General features: G+C 40.1%; 1 protein-coding gene across 3 annotated transcripts in view; it reads left to right on the top strand.

Moving 5' to 3' along the window:
• The window catches only part of LOC135501739 (LIM/homeobox protein Lhx3-like), a 30875-nt gene that overhangs the window by 2119 nt on the left and 6743 nt on the right, over positions 1-22013 (top strand). The gene's annotated exons all lie outside the window — the stretch shown is intronic.

Raw genomic sequence — 22013 nt, 5'->3', positions numbered from 1 at the left:
AAAACCCTTAGGGTACAAAATAAAACTAAAATGAAATCGATACCCAGATTATCATGATACGATTTTATCTGATTTCATCTGATTATTTGAGTTAATCCGTCCGTCCGGACCTGGCTGCTTTTACCGGTCCAGCCGTTAGTAGGCTTCGGTAGCGGCGGTCAATGCGACATAGAGGAAATGCACTGTGGGGTTGGGTGCAGGGAAACTTTATAAAATGTGCGTAAAATTTTGTTTTATTATTCGTAACAACTGGTACCTTTTCGACTCAAACCTGTATCGTGTTATATTATATCATTGTAAAATATTATTCAACGTGCACTGATGCAGTCTCTTTCAAAATTTAACTTCATTCCTGAAAACAAAGAAAAGCAAGTTACCGGTACCACTTTTGTAAAATGTAAATTCAAGTTCGTCATTTATATCATTTTACCAAGCAAAGAAGTACGTAGTACCAAAAATATATAATAAATCTTTGGTAGTACTGATCGAGGGCCATAACGTTTGTCGTGGCATTGTTGAGCGGAATGAGACTTGCTTTCTGTCAACATGTCCACAGATAGCGTTAACGAGCGGGGAAGTAAGATGTCTCCTCCCTTATCTCTTGTGACACACACCAGGACGAAACCAGGATACGTATCTTGCTGTCATTGTAAAGGATTAGCTGCTATTATGGCCATCAAGTCTACCAAATCAGCCGGAAAATCTCCCGTTAATGTCTTTATGCAGAGTAAGGATTCACTGTGCAATGGGATTTAGCAAGCTTGGCCGATGTAGCAAGAATTTACGCTCGGGAGGTGAAGTGATAAGAATGTTGGGCGATGAAAAACTATCACCACACCGGTGTTTCTGCCAATGCAAGAATAGCTACAGCCTATGTACGCACAAACTAAATGAATATACCGAAACGAGTAATTGATGAGAAGAAGTACATGCATGTGATTTAGTTTCTTTGTTCCGGTCCGCTGTGTTCTTCATTTGCCGACAACTGGTAGCTTCTACAGTGATCTGGACTATACATCCTGCAAATGAAATAAAAATGCAATCAGAATGGGAAATAAAACTTAATTCTTACTAAATTAGGCATACAAACAAATCATACATGGACATGAATTACTCTATTCCTACAAACCTAGGCATACATCAAAATCATGCATAGAAAAATAACTATATTCTTAAACATACATACACCCAAATCATGCATGGACAAATATCTATTGACGAAGTATTGGCCTGAATCTTCCCAGAAAGCTAATGATGCCTACTTCAGGCTAGACCTATCTAGTATCAGTGAAGAGGATTTGGAAATGATATACAAAAATCATTTTGACATGTGGTTGATGCAGAATGTACATTGAAATGCATGCCCTGGCTACCTGATTATTACCCATGATATCACATTATGGGTATCAAATTAGGCCTAGGCCAAGACAAATAACACAATCCGGGACACTCCATCATAACCATCTCAAACTACATTATACACTGTCCGGTGTTTAAATGCACATGCCAAAACTGAATGAATAATACCAAATAGAAGAATTGATGAACCCTGTGATTTTATTTCTTTGGTCTGCTGTATCTTCCATTTGCCGATTTTTTGTATACATCAGCTCCTTCTGAGTGCATCCTGCAAATAAAATCAAAAATTCAATTAGAATGAAATTTGAAAGTTAATTCTTGATAACTCATAGGCATACACCAAAATCATACATAGACAAAGATTATTATTTTGATAACTTAGGCATACACCCGAAGTATGCTTGGACAAAAATAACTGTACTCTTATCAACTAAGGCATACACCCAATTCATGATTGGAGAAAAATACCTACATGTATATTATTATTAAGTTAGGCATATATACACCCAAATCATGCATGGAAAAAACATCATCTGATGAATTAGTTGGCCAGAATCTGACCCGATATAGCGAATGATCGAGGCCTATTTTAGGGTTGAGGATGAGTCCTAATATAATGTTGTTACTGTCTATAAGTCCAATAGCGAAATATGCACATGTAAAACCTCAGATGTACAGCACTACATCCGTGGTATAACTTAATCAAATATGTGTAAACATGTTGGACACTTGTTGTCCGTTCATCTAGCGGCTAGACAGGCCTATGTTTCCAGCTAATTAATCCGATAAGCGTAAACCGAATGAATAAGAAGATTTCATAAACATAAGTATGTGATTTGATTTCTTTGACATTCTGTATTCTTCCACGTGCCCACCATTGGATACTTCAACTCCTACTGAATTACCTGACCTGGTGCATCCTGAAAAAAGTAAATGTACAACGTTAGATTCCTGAAACGCCAAATTTGGTCTAGTTTGGTCATTTGTTGGTTTATCTTCCTACAACACCAGGTCCCACGTTATCAGGTTATTACAATGTCTTCAGACTCTATTCGTTTCTACCATAATTTCATAGATTTTTTAAACAACTTTCAACTAGAATTGTCAGTAGAGTCTTGTCAGACTCTGGAGTCTCCGCCACAGTGAGACGCGGGTGTGTCAGGCTGTACGTAAACCCCTTACTGTTCAAATGTGAACATTTTGGGGACACCTAGGCTTGAAACGCATTTTATCAACGAGTAGCAGTTTTGCTAATCAAAGTCCGAAATGGATTAGTTTTGGAAGTTGATTAGCAACTGTCTACAATTTACAGCAATTTTTATAGCATTACAAATTAATATCCCTTCTTCTAAAAGCCCGAAGCAAAATCCATCATTGCTGTGTGTAAGAAGTTCAAATCTCCCGCCACTGAGACTTTTCAGCGACCAAGACGTCATAATTTATGCCAAAAGAAATGTTTTGAAAATCACTCAAACTCGTTGATTAAGTTGTCACAAACATAAGAAACAGTCATTATATGTTGCTTAGAACAGATTTGATACCATTCAAAACTTTGAAAGCTTTAGGGAGAGTTTGCTTGTGTCAAATGAGGACTATAAAATCGGCAAAATCGATGTACAACATACACTATGTAGATAATTGTAGATTATCGCTGTATAGACACCATGCAATAATGTACACAAACTCGTACCAGGACTCGGTGTCAGAAGACAGACCGCAAAATATCATACATTGTATACACCGTAAGCTTGTGTAACTGCTTTTAGGTACCGTGGTACCGGTTGAGATAGAGGTTTGTTCTATGTATTGCCTCTATAACTCCGCTGTGCATTGCCATAGCACTTTCGCACTGGAGCCCAGATTTGCTCGATAGAAATACGGACAAGCCTCGCTTTGTTGACGTTTTCCAATGCATTGCTGTCTTTACATACATACACAACTTCGACCTGGAGACGAGAGTGTGCTGGAATAATTTTCTTGTCGAGAATAATGCCCTAGCACAAAAGTCTCAGCCCACGGCGGAGACTAATTAATAGACCTTTTCAGAGATTTTTAAAAAGAGACCTTTTTTAAATTTTGGATTGAAGCCAGCTAGATTTTTTTACTTCTGGTGTCCAAGTGACTTACCTAATTACATTAAGCACACATAATATATAAGAGCAGACCTTGTCCCAAGGCGTTGGATAGACAACCATCACATCGTTTTCTTGAATAAAAACTGATATTATATACAAACTTATTCGGCAACTTTTGTTCGTTATATACATGAAGTTTGTGAGAGGTATTTACCACTAGGACGCTACAAAACAGAAAGATAGAATGCTGTGTTTGGTAGTCATATAGCAGGAACTTTGGGCACTGAAGCTTGAGGGGTGGGGGAAAAGGCAAGTGTGTCCATGACAAATTTGTTCGTAATAAAATAGAAAATTCTACTTCAAATTTTAACTTTAACTTTACTTGTTTACGGTGACTTAAGTGTAGAGGCACATGATAATCATGCATGCCATATGCTGGGGGATATTCAGCACACTACTTTTGACACAGTAACTTCTGAATGATGGACATTTGGACAAAAAAGCGTTTGACTCTCCTCATCAAAGGTCGTCACGATACATTAAAGTCAATACAGAGCCAGCGGAGAGCCATGTTGATACAGTGACCAGTGATTAATCATCCTAATGAACAACGTCACCGGAAAATTGAATGCCCAGGCGATGGCCGCGCATTGTTCCGATCGGATCTTATAGAAAAGGAGGGAAAATGCTCTAATAAAACTAACATATGGTTTCCGAAGACTATGGTGCGATCAAACGCCCCGGTGTCCTATCAGATGGAGATATAGTGTCATTATGACCAGTGCTTATATTCGTACTCTTTAGTTTTGGAGTTGGTTTGGTGATGTATCCATCTTTTTCGGGAAATGACACTTGCTCGGTCACGTGATACATTTCGGTAACATGTTTTCAAGGTCAGCATTTTGAGTAATTTTATGTAATGTGTGGTGCCATTTGACTAATGCTGGAGTACGAACAATATGTAATTCAGATTCTTGTTTTTAAACAGGGGCTTACGCTTGAATTTTCAAATGTTTTTGATGTAAAATACGTTGGTCTACCATGTGCCCTACTTCAAAAATAATCTCTTAAAATACGATCATGTCAGAACTTCTCAAAACACTGTATAACCGGTCAAGTGAAAGTACAGGTACTATTACTAAGTTGAAGAGTTCCCTATTCAGCTTCAGCTCAACAGAACTAACCACACGCTCGCCACGCGTCCCGACACTACACGCGATGGATACGGCGTTTCTTGTGTGCGAAGGCGGGAGGAATACTAAAAGAAAGTCCGTTGCACCCTTGCCAGTGTTTGCTCGTCGCGGCAAAATAGTTTATTCTACAGGACAATGTATTACCAAACGTATAACAACTTGAAAATCTACGGAGAAAGTTTATCTATGGAACCAAAGTCCTCACACGCGCGGAAGTGTTGGATGGGTGTTGCTAAAATTGAGATCATTGGTCGAAACGATGAAGTGATCTAGTGTTGAACCACACTTGAACAGACAGAAGTGTTTACTTTTTGCGCTCAAGTCCTGTTCATTTTTATGAAAATCCGTTGCTATAGGAGTTAGGTTGTGTTATCTATTTGGCACTCATTGTAGTTTGTTTTTTTTAGCTTATGCAGCGTGATATCAGAAAACAAACGTGAAACTTCCACCTATACCATCACTTTGTCCATGATTTACTATGTGAAAATAGACAGTTACACATTTCAAATAACTAAATGGCATACAGAATATACCAAGTCAGAAGTCATAATTCGCCTGATTTAATTCTCTGTTGGATTCTAATCCGTATCCTCATACAAGTTACCCCACCCCGCCAAGATAAACCCAGTTGGGAAAACTGAGTTGCATTCTTCATGTCGCCGGGGTATCAGTTGCTCGACTTGATTGTGTGCTATTTGAATATAACGTTGACAAAGACAATTTTACAATTGAACTGGTAATAATTCCAGGGTGGCCAATGCATAGCGTATATGCACCATGAGGACAACCACCACGCATCTCTACAGCACTGAACAAAATAAAGCGAAACCCTGCAGTTGCTAAAAAGCGTCTTACGAATTTAATTTCGAGATCTTTCTAATCCGGTGCCGTAAATCACCCCGGCGCTGACAGGCGATGTCACGGCCTGGCGTGATAAGACTTAGAGATGAGTTCACTCAGTGTCTATCGGGGTTGAATGTCTTTATGACACTCCAACTCTAATCCCTTGCGCGTTGAGTGCTCTCGGGCAGTACTCCGCCTCAGAAGTAGCCATTTTCATGATTTTAAGTTGCGTCCTTTCGCGTTCTTGAGATTTTCGCTTTTGTGGCGACCAACTGCGACATCTGTAGCCAGGTTGGTGACATGTTGGTCATGGTTGAAGGGCTCTGGTCAGTGGGTTTCAAATTTCTATTTTCTATCACAGTAAGGAGCCCATCCGGTTTGAAAATCTCAAGTCAGTGTCCCCTTGACTGTTATCTGCACATATTATGAGCTTTCTTTAGATTTTTATCCCATTGTTAAGTCAACGCCGCCCAATAAAAACAATGAATTGATATTTTTTCCAGAGAGGTCAGACATAATCTAATCTCATGGTAAGTGTTAATTGAGTATTCTGGTCATTCAGTTTCCACAGTTTCCAATTAAGAAATGGTTTTTTCAACGAGACCAAAAACCGTATGAACTGCCAAAACATAATCATGGCACCTACAACACTACTGACACTCATCCATATTTCTTACAGAAAAAGATATCACTGTATTGTCATTGTTTACCAAAATTTTATGTTCATTAATTAAGATAAACAACAGTTCTCTGCCGGAATCAAGAGTCTACATTTTGTAGATCTATTTTAAGCTCAATGTCACCTCCGAGACAATTACAAGTTAAATCATGGTCCATAAGGGCTTATCTAACAGTCATGCGTCTAACCCAGAACTTTATAAGATCCAAATCAAGACACTTCAAAGGACGATTCACCGAAGTGAAGCTCTCGGAATGATATTATAAAGAAAAACTTTATCGTCGTATCACGCCGAGATGAGTTCTAAAATCAAGTCCAAGATCTCAATGTCGCCATGTATTGATGTTTATGGAGCCGTGTATTGATGTTTATGGAGTATAAGTTGATAAATCAATTGTCAAGCCTTAGAAAATAAACACACAATCTTCCAAAAGAAGAAAACCACGCCGACATTCTGAGATACCATGCACTTGTCCGCCATCTTAGCAATCAAGAGCCCGCACATGCGCAATGGGTAAGAGTCGGGCGATTTTATCGCGATATTGAAACCTTACTGGAAGGTAAATGAACATTTTATCTCGCTATCCCCTTCCGCACTTAAGAAGACTTAGGAGTTGCGCAGTAATTTTCCCATTTTAGTAGGTTAGCTGATATTCCCAAGTCTATGCCTCAGTCATGCCTCCGACGATCTGAAGGCGCCCAGCGGCCCGGGCCATGATTGCAACAAGGACGCGCTGGGTAACCTGAAACTTGCACTTTTAAGCTTTTGCTCAAAATGGCGACGACTGTTCAAGGGAGGGGTGGTAACTTTACGGTATTCTCCGAGTTATTCGATAGTTAAGAATACCTCCAATCTAGCTCAGTTTCTACATTTCGTCACGAAATCGATTTTTATCTGATATTGAATTTCCTAACCAAGATTATGAAACCCTATATTTCTAGGTGAGTGATATGTGACCGGGTAATAGACAATGATAGAGGTATCCTTCAAACATGTCAAAATACTAGTGCTTGAAAATAGTCAACTGAAGCGACATAGTTTGATGATCGAAACAATTAATACCCTGATGATGAAGTTACCTTGTCAATTTACGGTACAATATCAAAATTCGGGTCCGAGTCAGTATCAAAAACAAAATAAAAGAAATTTTGAATGCCCTGGTTGCTATGGAGGGCATCCATTAAATAACATTTCTACCCTTCGATTTGAATTACCTCATTTTTGCATATTGATGATACATTTTTCATGCATGCCGATTGAACTGAGACTGAAACAATAACTTAAGCCATGCGGATACAATCGCCAGTGTTGGGTCTTGGACCGTAGCCGTACTGCACTATACGCACAGAACATCCTATTGTCAACTCGGCCCATTTGATCATTAAATATCAATATTTTATTGCAATATAGCGCTTTGGAAACCCATGGGCTTAGCTGTCATAATAGCGTTGAATTAGTCCTTTGTGGGGAGGTTTTCCAAGGGATCATTTTCGACTGCTCCACCGGGACAATTCGTGCTAAGTGCTTTCAATTTCGAATCAAAAAACAGTCGAGCAGATTTGTACATCCATTTGTGTATCATATCAGATTGTATCTATTTGAAGTGAGAGGCTGTGTTGTCATTGATGGCTTTTGCATATTCATACCATTTTCCTAATTTTTGAGATTCGTTGACCGAATTACAGTGTTATCTAGACGTGTTTTTCTTAGTTTTCTGTATTAACTCAACCTCACCCAGACGTACAGAAACAAGCATCATGTAAATACCCTCATTTTGATATGCCCTATTGTCATTTTTCAAAATGTAAAACCAAAACTTGCGATATTGTATGGATGATGGTTTTCGACCGACTTACAAGTCTGGTGTTGGTCTTTCGGTGCATCAACCGCCCAAAACACGAATACAATCACTCATGAGTGCTTCCCGTTGCGAGAACAGCCCCAAATCAGCCAAGCGTTTCACCACGAGACACTTTTTTTGTTATGCGCTTGCCACTGGCCGGTTTCGGCTTCGGCTTCATCTCTCCGAGGGGCCCGTAATCCATCAGGGACAAGTCATCAATCACTGCGGCTGTCTCCCCTAGAAGCTGGACGCACCGTAATGTTGACACTACCCCAGTGGCTAATGGCTGCCGGAGTCATTATGGATGTACTCAGTCACGGTGTTTGACTGATGGCGATATAAAGGGCGAATTTGGCAGTTCTGGAAAGGATGGGCACAGCCCTTTTGGCGCAAACTTTCGTTCATGTTACGAAATGCATGTATGTGGGCAGGTTTGTACCAGTCACCCGAGTACAGCGTTACCATATACAATGTCGAATATGTATTAAACGTTTTGGGTTAAAAATTCAAAAATTTTAATTCAAAAATAGTGCAAAAAGCTCTTGCAGTAGAACTGCGAACGATCCCACCCCTGTTGCATTCCACCGCATCCCAAAATCACTATTGTGGTTCTGACCAAGAATGTTAATCATCTCCCAATTGGTTGAAACCCGCAATCAATTAAACAAACTTCGTTACATCTTCACTCATTGATTTCGCGGATACTCAAGGAAATGATACACTTCCCCTAGAAGCAGATGACTTCCGTTAGCTGTCAACCGGTGACTTCCGGTTTCTGGTGTCGTAAAAGAAAATCAATATCAGCGATGAGCTAGGTCGTGAATTAGATTAAGGTACTATGAAGTCATACCAATGAACCATAGCAAATTTGACAAAACATACATGTTATTGTAAGTCACTTGAAAACACTTTTATGCCGAAATATTTTCAAAAGCTACACTCTTCATCAACATGGCCATAAAAAATAACGGTAGAAACATTTATGTCCTTGCCATATTTGGTATCCCTAATCAAATCACATTGTAAAAATGGCGTGAATGGAATTTTATATCCTTCAACATTCCTAGCAGACATTTTCAAGCTCAATTTCATCATAACAAAGATAGATCTCAGAAAAGTAGTTCTTGGCATTTCGATGGCTATACCATATAACGCCTCATACATACCATACACTGCACGCATGTTACAATAGCCATATCTATGCCTGCACGACATTCTTATTTACTTTTTCCAGTCCTCTAATTAATTAACATTACCTTCTATAGAAAATGTACACACTGCATAATGCATTTCTTTCGTTTTCATATACTTTTTTCGTGATAATGTCGCAAAAGATGCCCAACAGTCGTGTACGTAATAACCAGAAGAGGATTAGGACTTAGAAAGGAAGGAGACTAATCCGTCTTTGCCGCATATAGAAGTTAATATCACCACGGAGGCTGTCCACCACCCGAGCCGCCATTGCCTGTGGCGGTTGCGTGGCGCTCACGCAGTATTCCCGCCGCGAAATTAATTAGAAAGCCTCGTGCACCGAATCGTGCGGATCTATCGGATCAGGAATACCAGATAATGATGGAGATGTTGTGGAAAAGTTGGTGTTCTTGTTTTTTTGTGGTCCTTTGAACTTTTAAGCCTCCCATATGTTAGTCAGAGGATTGTACATGCTATGATGCTGGATTTGTAGACGGTTCGTTTAGTCCGAGATATATGTGACCTGCTCTGACAAAAAGTTGACGCTTGTCGCATGTGAAGAAAAGGTCGAATAGGAAAAAGCGAAAAATATTAGTCTTCACTATAATGATTGTATAAATCATAAAAAGCAGTCGGAGTAAAAATCAGATGAGGTGATGTTAGTAGTGGTTTTCTTATTGAGTAACAAATATGTAGTAGTTCATTGAATAATTTCAAACTGAAAGGATCAAAAATTTAAAATTTAGAAAGTGGACTATTTTGTTCGTAAATCTTAAACAATGTTAAACGTCTACTTGGATATGCATGGCATTTACATTATATGTAAAATGCAATAAAGTTATACATGCTAGATATCCATGGGCGATACATGTTTGTACAAGAAGACAATAACATCTCTCACATCAGTTAATTTTCGGGTGAGACAAAATTGGAGAAGTGCACACGTTCCGAGTGACGTACCCCATCCACCATCAGCAGCACGCAAACATATCGCATTCAAAGTTCAATAGTAATTCACTTGAGGCAATGCAATACAAACATTTAGAATATCCAACGAGTATTGTACAGCGGAGTGCTAACAAATGACATGGTGTAAAGTCAATTGTCTGAGTAAATAGGGAACGATTTCTTGTCGTTTGAGGCGGTCACGTGGCGCGGAGAGTCGCCTGCCAGATGATAACAGTTACCTGCGCGCGCATCACAGGTGGCAGACGGCAGGGAAAAATACCGGAATCTTGTTGCTAGACGGATGACTGCGGACGAATTCAGCATATATTTTTTGGGAAGAAACAAATCTGATTGTAGTAAAATTGTGAACACGGTCAAAAACGTGTATTTCTCCAAGTTTTCAGTAGCAACGTTTCTCGTTTGATAACTGACATCGATACAGTTATACAGATGACCGTCGCTGCCTTCCTTCCTAAAAATCTCCAAGAATTTAAGCCAAGAGTAGGTTCAGAAGTAGAGTTTGCTTCTTCACCTATCTACTGCCACAACCTCAAGAGTCTAGAGACAAGTCAAAACCTCTCATCCAAGATTTAATCCAACTTTAGAATTGATCCGTTGCGGCCTCCTGTCGCATGGAGGATTGTGGTCTAGTGATGTGGATGGGATGCGGAGTATTACGCGTAATCCGTAGATATCGGGTTTGTTCAATGTCTCAATGGCAAAAGCTTATTTCGACAGCGGGGTTCAGTGGAAAATGTACCACGTGAGCAACTCTCGCCTCCATGAATGCTTGGCCAACTCGAAGGAAGGCTGGTGTTGCTGGTGGTATTATTACGCATATGATTCCTTAGTGGACATCGCGTTTCTTCATTGTCAAAATGGGACTTTTTGGATTGTACATTTATCAACAAGGCGGATCTACATGTAGGCGTTTAACGAAAAAGCTCTGGCGCCTTCGAGTTTTTGTGACAAAATCACGTACTTCTACTCTAGAAACAGGCCACAAATCCTCGCGATATTCTTAGGGAGTTTGGCCGCTGAGTAATATAATGGCCCCTCGAGTACGCCTGGTCGAGATCTTCCAACGCGACCAACACGTATTTCAACTCTTGCCTGATTATTTTAATCGTCTCTTGAGAATTCTCGCATTCATTATTCATCCTCTATATCGTGTTGTCAATTGTTGCCTCGCCGGTCATGTGTAACTGCGCCATATTGAGACCATGAATAACATTAATGGACGTGTCTGCTAAAAGGCATTGTCGGATGGGATGTGCATTGAGCACAAAACATTACGTTTTATTGTTCTAAGGATATGTCAAGGCGCGCTCAGTGAGATTGGTAAAAAATTCTGCAAGTCTGGCAAAGTGTTGAAGAAATCAAGCTTGATGGCGATATTGTTTTCGTGAGAGCAGTGTACAAAAGAGTTCATTCTGGAAAATAAACCTGAAACATGAAAAAAAGTTGAATGATGTGTCAGAGTGAACATGTTCTCCTGGGACTGTATGTTCGTAGCCAATAATAACCTTCCTATAATCCAGGTTGAATTTAAATATTCATTGTGGACTACTAGTAAACTATCAGTGTAAACATATGACTGTCCAGAATCCAATCGTTCAACAAGAAGAACTAGGCGCTGAATCTATTTACTAGTGTCGATCGCTGTTACTTGCATATCTTAAAAAACCTTTTAAAAAACATTGAACGCGTGTCAGAATGCACAGCAGCACCCCGGCATTGTTTACAACACAAATCATTTTTATTGAAGTCAATTTCGAGCCATTATGATTACTCACAAAAGAACAACGTTTTCGTAACAATGTACCAAATTAACGTGGAGTCTGGTTAAGTTTTTCATCAATTGAGATAATTAATCCCATGAATATATTTAACAAAATCCTAAAATCGCCCCAATGTTATTCTGTCGTCTGCTCTAATAAGGCAAGGAAAGACAAGTATGTGACCACCAGGCGATTTGTCGCAAAACAAAGCAGTTGATCGTAGCACGCGATACGAACATTATAACTATTGTTGAGTATAACAACTGTGTAGAATCATGAGAGGCTGAGACGGGGTGGATAGGAATCACATCTGCTTCGTAATTTCTCAAAATAAATGGTGAACATTGTAAAAAATGCTGAATCGAACACGGAAGCATGTATTGAACTTACTTATGTTGACACCCAAACAAGCATTCAACAAGTAAAAACTTCATCATGAAGATTACCAAAGGTTTTGGAGCGTGTCAGCTCAGGTTGCATATTCATATTAAGGAGAAAAAATACCAAACCCTTTTAAAAAATATTACTGGAGTTAGCATCGAAGGCGTGGCACTCACTTCCTGATCTGATGCATCCGCTGTTTAAGTCCTAGTTCAAAGCCGCTTGCGTGCAGAGACAAGCGGAGACAGGGGGGTCGGGCGTCTTAACATGTAAGAGAGACTAATCATAGTAATTCCAAGGTTTTCCGGATGGTATCCATATGGTGGGACAATCCGGCGAATGAGACCAAGGACTGGGTTAAAGGACCGGTTCGGAGATCGCTGCGACGCGATGGGGGTCATTTGCCAAGAAAAGAATGTAATTAAAGTCAATGTTTAAGGAAATTACACGAAGTTAGAAGGGGATCTTGGTTTTGAAGGGGTAAGGGATGATTAGAAGGGATAGCTTCAGGAAAATGGTGATTTTAATCGCCTTGGGTGGATTGTCTTTCGGGTTAATTTTGATTTTGCCATTACATTTATGAAGAATTAGCATGAACAATTCCTTTGAAACTTTTACAGTTCTCCTTGCTAAAAGTTTCATCCTTCTAGCAATATCAATCAATATCAGTTTTCAAATAAAAGTAACGGTACGACGTTTCGAAAAGCCGACGCGGGAACCTGCAACTAGACTATACTTGGCCAATGGCAGCGTAGTCAACATCTAAGAAAGTCTGAGCATATTATTATTAAGTATTTGACCACACCCAGAAGCTTTGAAGCAGGGCACTGGACAACCTCCCGAAATATCATAGGAATATCGTATATCCAAAAATGGTTTCACCGAAGGACTGTTGCTCTTAAAGTGCAAGTGTAATTGACACCATGCACTTGGTATTGTCCTTCATTTGGGAATGTATATATACCAGTACATGTAGCAAAAGTAAACGACTGCAACGTAATTTTGTTGTGAATGTTTAAGGATCAATCGTGTCATATAAACATGTCTATTGGCAGATGCTTACAAGCATCGCAACAGGACTTAAATCTGGACACGCACCGGGTCCGCAAAAAGATAAGTCATATTTGTGAAAGAAAAAACTTCACCCGGTCGGATTTTGTATAACCAACGGCAACACACCGTAATTTTATTGTCCCAAAGGGTATAACACAATTGTTTTCATTACCCGAGTATACAATTACTGATGATAATGCATTTGAGTTAAGAACTATTCTTTTGAACTCAATGAAATCAAAAACCTGGTACCTTTACTTAAAAGTAACCTTAGGGATGTTGTAGGCAGGACCGTAAGCTTGTTCTCCGCCTGGGTCGGTCTCAAAGGCGAGTTAGGCCGGGGCGCGCACGGTCCGGCTATCTCGCCGGGCTCTAATCCTCAGAATCAACACAGTACCTTCGTGAGACAATACCCCAAACCAACCCATCTGTTGCATAAATATGGTCCAAGCAGAAAAAATATCGTACCTCAAAGAATAATGTTTTAAAAAGCTAAATGATAAGGTTTGATCCGCTTGTAATTATACGGAGAGGAAATCCTAAACCTCCTATCTGTTTTATCAGCCCTTAATTTCCAAGTCACTGATCATGATACCGGCCCTAAATTAGGGGTTCGGTTTTTAATACATGATGTATCGTAAGATAGGTCTTTATGCCTTTGTTGGTTCGTGAACGGGGGCACTACTAATTGTAATTTAATATTGTAGGTTCCTTAACTGAAATTAACAGCCTTCTTGAAAACAATTATTATGTTGACAATGGGAAACTGGTCGAATTCGCGTTTAATCCAATAGACCTTCTCTAGACTTATCATTTTTTGACATTTCCATCATGTTTCAGCCTCTTTTCCCAAAAAAAAAACAGTTTTCATTCCGACCTTATGTGATTAAGGGCTCCTTGCTCCCAATTTGATTATCATAAATCGATAAGAGAAAACTGACTTGCACAGAGAAAACTGGAGCCACCAGAAGAAGTTGAGGTTGTCAGTGTCTCTCGATACCTGCTTCTCAGAACTGGTGTTCGAAATTGGGCAGTCAGAGGTGTCACGCCCCAATGCTGCTCAAATCTTTAGGGGGACCCGTGCCAAAGAGCTTGAGACAGGATACAATGCAACATGTTTAGTTATGGAAAACTCCCATCACCATTTACCTAATGACAACTCTCGTCAAAGACTTTATGGTCGCATTTAGCAAAGCCAGAACCCTCTTTAATCAGTTAGATACGATGAACACTATCAAGTTTCTCGCACTCGAGATTGCATATGGATTAAATTTGTTTGAACGACCGAGCCTGGCTATTTGAGAGAAATTTTAGGAAATTGATAATTTAAGTGGAAATTGTTAACAATTCAAGGCCAAATGTAAAATACCCTGGTAATTTTAATATCATTACGGTGATATGCGATATTCCAGTATGGAATATAAAAGTTATCATTTTGGTATCCAACTTCTCATTTTTACTTTGCGTTTGTTAGAAGTCACTGCCAACTTAAAACTTCGCACCTCCTTAATTTTGCGATTCGCGAGTTAGTATTCACGATTTTTTTTGGGCGGATTGAGAAATTTCTTTCAGTATCTCAACTCCAGGTTATTTGCGAAATTCGCGAAAATCAACTGTTTACACTCGTAATTTTGTGAGAAGGAAGCATGTGTACAGAAGCGATTTGTAATCAGCATGATTCGATTGAGGTGATGAAAAAAAACCTTTCTTTGGTTACCTAACATGTTAAGAGATCACACGTTCGCCAATGTTAAAAACATATACATGTACCAGTAACCCAACAACTTAACAAGGAACTTTCACTTCAAAATACACGTAATTGCACTCTTTCCTATCAAATATAAATCTAATTAAACAAATTCATTAAATTCCTTTTCCAATTCAAATAATTGACTTTGCCTCTTTTCATTCGCACAAGAAATCCAACCTCTCGGCAAACCTATGATAAGGCCGAACCGGCTGAACCCCGCATCCAGTCCCTCCCCTTATCCATCGAGTACCCTCTTGACTTCCGAAGGCCACCTATTCAAAAGTTGCGTTATGATGAGATATCATACGCTTGACCGAATTCGGGGTAGATGCATGAATTTTGAAGGCCCAGGGACAATGCCTGGGAAAACCTTCGCCACCTGTCTAGGCTGCAGTCGACCGAAATTTTGCTCGAAGCACTGGCGTGTGGGTCTCAGATCGAATAAAGGACCAATCACAAGCGTCTAGTTTGAATTTTTGTTGTTCTGAATGACCAGTGAATTTTCGAAATCACTTACATTTTCCTTATTAAAGTGATGCTAAGCGTTCTGAAGCGTGTTCTAAAGTGCGCATCCGAACGTATACATCGCTGTGTTCATAAATTTTGAAAAAATATTCAGAAACTATACCATTCACAGACAATGACATACATGACTGTATAACATGCGGAAAAATGGATTAGAGAGGTTCTACTGTTCTTGAATGATATAACATTCGGGAAAATATAATGAACATTCGCAGAATTTTAATTTGTTTGATGTGGAAACATCAAAAATTGGAATTGTTGGAAACACACGCGCCGAATGCGACACCTTTCCGGTATCATAACAGTTGCAATTTGCTTTCCTATTTGCTTTGTACATTTCCGGATTTTCAGATTGCCTGTTGTCTACTGCCAGTATATGACAAGTCACGTGTCAAAGCAATCTGCTCCTAAATCACCTGTTGCATGTTATGTTTTGTTCATTTCCGTGATATGTAATCAATGGGAAACTTAATTATGCAGTTCCTGTGATCATTCATCGCTGAAAAACATTTTAAGAGGTCGTTAATTAAAACTATAAACAGACCTTTAAAGTTAAAATGTTAAGGATTTTATCTCTTTCATCTACCGTTAAGCAAGTTCTAAGGCGATTTCGACGGAAACATCTTCGCAGGATCGGACAGAAAAAGCTGAAAATCCAGCATCTGTCGTCCCCAAGCGGTGACTAGTTCCGCGCATCCCGATATTGCCATTACACTGGTGGTGATGTCCCAACTGCTCGTTGTCATCTTCAACAAGATGGCCATGTGGCACTGTGTACCCTGTTTAAGATACCCCGGGTCTGTTTACATTTTGGATCTTGGCTGGTTCTGCACTTCCCACACACGGCCTTCGTAAAAAGACTGCGTGTGTGGAGGGTAGTAGAGACACTGCCAAGGTCTTTGGTTAAAGTTTTTTTTTAGACTTGACCAATCACAGCTCTGCCCTTGGCCAGTGACAGTGATGAAACCCCCTCATAAAAATACATGGACATTTGTCCAATGTTAGCCAAGGATTAGCCCGGCGGATTCCTAACATGGATCTGTTTACTATTTCTTCATTTTCCCATTCGATAGGCAAGTGTCTTTTGATTAGGCACGCGGATGATCACTTGCCTTCGGAAAAGATTATCCTTCTGCGCTTGGTCTGGTTTGTTTGGCTTCATGTAGCATCCCTGAAGCATAAAATGGGTGGATGGACTCTGCGTAGGTTCAAAGTGAAATACTAAGGAATTCCATCCAAAAATATTTTCAAGTACAGAAGACAGAAGACTTCTGCTGATAATATCGAAGACGATGTTTGGTCTTTGTTAAAATTTGATCTGCGACCATTTTTGTATGACGTCAATATAATGCTGACTGATTAACGGGAATTGATTCTGAACACCAACAAAAATGACAAGGCTCCCTTAAGACCTCAGAAGGTGTCGCAAGAGGATACTCCTTGTCCCGCAGAGAATACAACAGTCCCGCACAAAACCAAACGGGAATGGCATCATTGGTAGAAATTACGCTTTAGGATATGACAACATCCTGTCATCTTCTGCACAATTTATTGTTTTTAATTGAAAAGCCTCACTCCAAGACCGCAATGGTAAAATCAATTGTCTCAAAAACAACACATTCCCGCAAATGAAATCACGTGGAAATCCCTTAACCGAAAATGTACACGAGAATGTAAAAATACAATCTGGGACTTCCCCAAACCTGTAATTTTCCTAATGATGCTTTGAAAGCTTTTGCCGCGCGGGGAGACTCGGGGCTAAAGTGATCCTATCGGCCCTGGGGATGCTCTCTATGAGTCGTTTGTGGCGAAACACAGACCACCCTCAGTTTCGCACGAGTTCTCACACAACATAAAATGAGTTTTGAAGGCTATAATTTTGATCACTTTTTCCGCCCAACTAGTCGCGTTTTGATCTTGTTAGCCTGTGTGGTTTTGATTGACAACTGGTTGTCATCTTTTTCAGTGGTAATAGAGCGTATAGGTTGTAGTTAGTTGTCATTTTACTGGGTCCGTGATAAATAACTTTAGGCAATTTTGTTGTGTTGCCTTTATCAATTTCATCTCAAAACGGTGAACTAAGTTTTTCCTTTGGAATATACCTTTCGAGTGTGTATACAATATGTATGTAAGAAGCGCATTTTAATGCTTTCCTACACCACTCTCAACGCTTTCATCTTTGCCTTTACATAAATAACAATGAAAGCTTCCCCAACCTTGGAAGTGGACTTGACAATTAAGACAAGAAGGTCCAAGCACCATCTCAGCCTCCCCAAACCCTAGGAGTCTGTCCCATAAGCGTTCTCGGTCCTAGGTTGCGTGACGTCGTGTTATGGTCGGGTACAGCGGGAGGCTGGTATGCTTGACTACCGCACAATACGCGATTCCCGGGAACAGATGGCCGGGGTGCACTGCTAATAGGACCGACCGCGCGATCGCCTGGAGCAAAAAATGAAAAGCGATCTAAATCTAGCCTTTGTCAATTAGGGTCAGATTAATTTATATTCTTGAGAATTTTTGCTTTAGATCCCATAATAATTTGTTAATTTTTAGATTTAATGTGTTTGATTCCTATGTGGTAAAGAGTTTTTTTTCGACTGCGAGTTTTTATACTCTAAGGCGTGGACTTGTAAACTGTTTGTTTTCACTTCGTTATTTGAATCAGGTGATTTATCGAAGTCCCTCAGTACGGGACAGGGTCGATTAAGCCAGGAAATACTGATATATAAAAAAAAAACAATTTGCTGACATTTCATGGGGCCATTGTCATCTCTTGATGAATACAAAGAAGTTTGAAAAAGTATGCCAACTATAAGTATCAAATGCTTCATTCAGTATTACGTCATTCCATTCAATCATAAAGGCGCCATTACTGCATGTAACATATCCCAGCGTGCATCGCCAATCGGCAGGTCGCCATTACGGAAACGCGGCCCATTTTATAATCGGGTGAATTTCTCCCGGTGGCGTTTTCACAGCAAGGCCGCGATAAGTTGCGTATTATCTTCCCATTTTAGCAATATAAACCGTGGGAGACAGTTAAATATGAAATCATATCATTTTACGTTTAATTGACACATTCTTGACATAAAGAGAGTAAGCCCATTGATTTTAGCACTCTCTGGAGAACCACCGTCAAGTATTCGACTTGGGTGAAGCTCTCTGAGAACATGAGACCTACGAGACACAACCCGAGACCTCGGCAAAAGCGGATTAGTAAAAGTCCGATATATCATTGCGACAAGGTTGCCTCACAAAACTAAGTCTGGATCTATATGTAAGCGAATTGCTAAATGTAATTGCTTTTCTTTATATGTGATTGCATGGGGCTCTACAACTTTTTGATATTTTGCAGATTTGTTGAGGGAACAAGGCCATGCCCTACTAGTATCTGCCCCAAGTACATGTATATATGAATACTAGATACTGTACCCCAATTGGTACATGGAATATGTCACGGTGTTCTTCACTTTCATCCAAGTGTGGCTCTCAAAACATTGGTAACTTTAAAGTTAGAAATGGCAAAGAAAGCTATCCAAAGCAAAACCGCAAAATCCATCGCGGAGTTTAAATAAGCATTTCCTACTGTCTGTGTTTATCAGTTCTGTTGCCAGTATGTTCTTTGACGGATTTTAGCGTTGTGCACATTTCATATCAACTTTTCCTCGATATCATCTTATAACTGTAGGAGTTAAACCACAAACAAGTGGTCTAGTAATGGTTGGTCATTTCAGATTCTTTTAGAGCGCCGACTCTTCATCATCCCATTGTCCAGCCCTCCTTATCCTAGCCATCTTAACCACTCCAAACAAGAGCCAAATTGGATACAGCTCAAGATTAGGGTTACACCAGATTTCAATCAGTAACAAGAGGCCACGTGACCGAAGATTACGTCACATGTCAACCATAAGCCTCGGGGTGATCCCAATATGGCCTCTTGCCGTCGATATAGACATATTTGACAATAGCGCCACGCGACTGGCGGCGGTTGTGACAGAAAGTTGCAACAATACGCTACTTGGCGTCTTGTAAAAGAATATAAAGAAGTTTCGCCCGGGAGGGATGTGGTTCAGGTTTAATCAGGAACTTTGTTGGGAGAGACGCTGGTTTATTGATGTTCTTGCTTTTAATAATGGTCATTCAAATACTTTTTACCAGAATCTTTTTTCAGAAGCTTGTATATTCGGTTGGGCTTTACACATAACGTATATGATACTATTACATACATCACCATCATCACAATTCATGTACACGTATTAACAAAATAACTATAGATACGAATGCTACAACAGAAGCAACGGCATAACATTGGCATCAATCTTAATATTATGATAGCACAAGTGCTAATCAGCTAGCCGCCCCTGATTAGACATTCTATCATTCTCCTAATGAAATTAATTAATCAGAGCCCTAATCTTGTGACATTTCATTTATCAAGCGCAGCAGAAAGTCCGGAACCCCAAGCCGACCCGCGCGCTGTACAGGCTTTCTGCGGGCTTTCGTAAAAGAGGCTATGCTAATGGTATGTGGTTTATGCGCCGTGATCGGGTGATGACCCGCCCATTGCGTTGATCATGCTCATCGCTGCCGGAGCGAGATGGAAAGCGATGCCTATGAATAATCTAGGAGGCACTAATTTAATTTTCACATCTGCAGGTCTCGGGGGAGGCCGGGGCCATCGCCGCTCATGATCACTGTCGTGAGATTGATCAGAAGCCCGGACAAGAGAATGCGCTGGTCCCGAAAGAATTACCATTGTAAGCAAATGCTTTGGATCCTGATAAACCGTGGTCGGAAATTTCTGCTGCTGAATGAAAACCGCGAAACTAAAGCTGGTTAGTCGGATTTCTCAATTGATGAAATCAATAGGGTAAATTTAGCCACGTGGCGTTCATTGTGTTCATTGTTTCCTGCCAATTCTAAAGTTCCTGCGGATGTCCCATTGTTTTCTTTAAAAATTGCGCTAAATGTCAATTGTGTTGATAAATCATGAATACGTCAATGCGATATATACGGGATTAATTCATACCGCTTCATATGTTTGGGATTTGCTGCAAGAATGTTCATCATCCGACAATAGGTGCATGTATCCGAAAATAGATGAGTGCATCCGATAATACATGAGTGCGTCCGACAATAGGCATAAAGTCTCGGTCCAATGATCGCGTCCCTATCTCACGTTTAAGTGGCGAAATCACATTAGGCTAATTGAGATTTGATTCATTCGTCTAATTGCTCAAGCGGTGTGGGATAAATGGTTTGTCGTATGAGAACCTCGCGACCGGATGTATTGCGTCCAATGGAGATGAGCTTATTTCATTGCATACAAAACGGAAAGTTACCTTTTGACGAATATGTATCATAAAAAAACAGGAAAAATATAAAGATCTCTTAACCATCATATCTCCCATTATTCACTTCAAAAATGTCTTCTCCGAATAAATTGAGCCCACCTTCTTACCATCCAAATGGGATGAGTGTCACTATCCCCTCATATGATCCCGCAACACCGTCTCAAGTCGGTCCAAAATGTCCCGGGTCGGGCTTAGTGAGTCATGTGTGCCCAATATCCCTCCGACATCTTAATCAGGGCGCTCAGTCACGTACGGGCCATCTCAGTTCTCATATACTATGAACATGTTCTTGGCATGTTTAGCCAGAATGGCGCAATTGCAATGTTATCTTTTTCGCGAATGCCATCAAAGTCGTACACGTAAAGAAGACTTCTTGCGAACAGATAATAGTGCAGTTTTCGGGGTTTTGTCATTTTTTACCTGAAGAGCACTTTGATCAGAAATTATCAGTGCGTCCACTCTAAGTGTACACTTATTTCTCGGAAACTGAAAGACAATTCGAGATGAACAAAACTCTGCCACATGAACCCCGACGCATTCTAGACAGTTATTGTCGGTTATATATCCTGTCTGCTGCCGAAATCGATGGTGCTGGCGCGACTAATACTAGTTGTGACGAAGTGAGGATATGCCCAGCTAATATACATACTATGATATTCCCATCCGACTTGAAACTTCCTTGGACAAATCGATGGGCAGTAAGTTATGTTGAGTAAAGAAATGCGTGGCAGATCTCGAGTCGCTCATGTTTGGGAGAAATTACGCAACGGAGGAACTGTGTCGGATTCTTTCATGCTATTAACAAACATGTTCATTTTAGCTGTTTAGTTGAATAGATACTTTTGCCTCTGGCGATAACACGACCTGAATCGGCCCTACATGCTGCCAGAAGTTCGCCCAAGTCATCATCACCACTTACGTACCGAGAAATGTACAAGCACGATCAGAAGTCCGGAGCACATCTGGTCTGAAGCACGTTCACTGACACTAATTAAACAATCAGATTAACAATGAATGATCATGAATTTATGATAGCG

The sequence above is a fragment of the Lineus longissimus genome, chromosome 17 (assembly GCF_910592395.1).
Source record: "Lineus longissimus chromosome 17, tnLinLong1.2, whole genome shotgun sequence".
Classification (NCBI taxonomy): domain Eukaryota; kingdom Metazoa; phylum Nemertea; class Pilidiophora; order Heteronemertea; family Lineidae; genus Lineus; species Lineus longissimus.
The sequence above is the reverse complement of the archived record's forward strand: the minus strand, read 5'-3'. Positions and strand labels throughout refer to the sequence as shown.